The 2,922-nt window shown below is 44.7% G+C and overlaps 1 pseudogene; it reads right to left on the bottom strand.

Moving 5' to 3' along the window:
• Positions 1-235: 235 nt before the first annotated feature.
• On the bottom strand, positions 236-2,719 carry LOC145597772 (transcription factor MYC2 pseudogene; annotated as a pseudogene).
• Positions 2,720-2,922: the final 203 nt, after the last annotated feature.

Here is a 2,922-nt window from a genome sequence, read left to right as displayed (position 1 = left end):
AAATTGCATGTCGACTTGGAGTTCCTCTTATGAACTCCATTGAGGGGGTTGAGGCCGAGTTGAGGTGTAATTGTGTAAATACACGTAACCTTAACACTAATTAGTGTAAAACTGTAAACCGATAGGAATAGACCCAAAAGGTTACTATTAACACACTACCATGGTAGTTACCCCTAGTAACCTTACATTTCAGTTCAATGCTCAGAACAGAGAAATTATGCACATACACAAGATCTAAGAACAAAACTCTAACCCAAGAATCAAAACTTGGGTGTTGGAGCTAAGTATTTTATTTCCATTTACAGATATTGGCAAAGCATATATATATACCCAGCTCCTGTTTACTTGTACATACAACATACACTAAACTTAAGCTAAGAATTTAACTTCAACTAAACTATAATTATACAATACCCAATAATTAATACTGGGATCAATAATAGCTAATATGAACAACATAGCATAACTAAGTAACTAACTTCTAAATATCATCTGATCAACAATTTTAATTTTCATTTTGTTATCTGTGATCTGATACCTTAGAAGTTAGAACCATTCTCAGTTGTTCTTGGCTGTAATACCGGTTCCCCATCTTCACGGTCGCTTGTTGGATCATCAACTCGTTAACAACCGATACACTAGCGTGTGTGACATCTAAGTCTAACTCTTTCAACGCGGCCATCAGCCTCGCGGCTGGGTGATTCTTCTTGTTACAATTGACACGAATCATCGCCTCCCAACCAATAATCTTAACATCGATTTCTAAATCTATCAAATGCTGTTGTTTAATTCCGTTCACTTTGATGTCATTATCAAAGTGTGGTGGTGGTTGCTGTTGATGATGGTTTAGTGATCCCACGCCTCCTTTAGAGGCTAACAACTCTTTCTTTAACTCTTCAACTTGAGCAGCCAATCCTTCTTTCTCCGACTCAAAGTCTGTGAGCTTCGACTTAAGCTCGTTTATGTAGGATATGGCGTCCCCTAAGAGGGACGCCTTATCCATCTTCGAAACGTTAGGGACTACAGCACGAAGCGCGTAGAACCTTTGGTTAAGCTTCTCCCTCCGTTGTCGCTCCGCCTCTACATGATTCAATGGCTCTTCTCTTCCATTAGCAGGCTTTCGCCCTCGCTTCCTCGGCTTCTTCTCCGGCTCGGGTGCCACCCTACTACTATCCACCTCTCGAACGGACGCCTCCAAATCGGAATGCTCCGAATCAGCACCGCCATTGTTGCTCGATTTCCCAACCCCGGACGACGCTAAAATCACCCCGGAAGTGAAAGACAGCATCCCCTCATCATTACTCCCTCTTGAATTAGGCGAACAACGCTTCTTCTTATTGCTATTCTCCTCCATCAAAAACTGAGAATTCGCCCCAAAAATTGAACTGGAGTTACCATTGTTAACTGATTTCTTAACATCACCACCTCCAAAACTTAAAATCTCACCAGATTCCGGCTTTAAACTCCCATTACTCTTCGACCCACTTCCATTAAACCCAGCATACTCTGAAAAATTCAGCTCTCTGGTAAAAAACCCAGGTTTCTGAGCCTCACTAACGTTGCTCTTAATCGGACTATCCAAATTAATCACTTTCGATTGAGGCGGCTGAGATTGTTGTTGTACCGCCGCCGCCGGCGGTGGTGGCGGCGTAGGAGTTTTTCTCGTCTCCTTCACTTCCGGCGGGTTCGGGTCGTTGATCCACATCGCAGTCGGATCACTGTCACCGGAAGGAGCAGGGGTAGAACCCGGGACCGAAACCGGAACCGGCCACGAACAAGCCGGGTCATTAGGCCCAGGCCCAAAACAGAACAAAACCCTAACCTTATTCATCAAATCTGGGCTCTGAAAAATGACCTCAGTGGACCCCAACTCAACAACGCCGTTCAACACCGGAATCGACACCATCGTCTGAAGCCCGAAACACGACCCTTGTTTAGCCCGATTACAGGGCGAACTCGACAACCGTTCAAGCCCGGCGGCCCAAATCGGGGAAGAGCTCAAATGGGCCTGGCCCGGTAAATCCTCACCACTAGCAAAAGTATGAGTCATAGAAATAAGGAAGAACCACTCAGTATCGGTAACTTCCTCCTCAACGGCAGAATCTTCCGGCGGAGAAGCGCCGGAAATGAGCGAATTCAGCTCCCGGAGCACCTTCTTCCGGTGCTCCTGCTCAGCTAAATCCTGGGAAATCCGGTTATTCGCGGCCTTTTCTTGACGGGTTTGCTTATCTTCACCTTTGTAATAGCCATCACCCCAACCGAGGAGAGATTGGCCGGAGTAATCGATGCTGTACTGCCAGAAAATAGCGTAAGTCCAGCTCTCGCCTCGAGGGGTGGCGGGGACGTCGATTAATGCTTGGAGACGGTTGTGAAGGGTGTCGTGTGCGGAGGCGGAGGCGGTGGTGGTGATGGAAGGGTTGTAGGAATCCATCATGAGTAGGGAAGAAGATGAAGATCCATTAATGTCATCGGATGACCAGAGATTCATCATTGGTTTTAATTTTGATTATTTAATTGGGGGGATGAATTTTCAAAGGAGAGAGAAAGAGGAGAAATTCATGAAAAATGAGGAGAGGAGAGGAAGGAATGAAACACGTGAAAGAGAGGGAGTGGCGGCTTGGAGAAGATGGGAAGGGCAGTGTGAAATGCGTGGGGGAAGAAAGAGGAGAGAGAAATTAAAGTATTGATTAGAGAGGGAGTGGGTAGGAGACTAGAGGGCCTTTTGACACTCGGAGAAACTCACTCATGGGTGCGTGGGCTATTATATAAATATCGACTAATTTTTTATTCAACTACTTCCTCCGTTCCTAAATTACATTCATCCTTTTTATTTTTGGTATTTCAAAATTACATTCTTCCTTTCTGTTTTTGTTAAGTTTTTTTTAGTAAATCAACTCTCTTTTCCTGTTTTATATTTAATGC

Source organism: Chenopodium album, chromosome 20, assembly GCF_948465745.1.
Source record: "Chenopodium album chromosome 20, dcCheAlbu1.1, whole genome shotgun sequence".
In the NCBI taxonomy this organism is placed as follows: domain Eukaryota; kingdom Viridiplantae; phylum Streptophyta; class Magnoliopsida; order Caryophyllales; family Amaranthaceae; genus Chenopodium; species Chenopodium album.
This window is presented reverse-complemented; position numbering and strand designations above follow the sequence as displayed.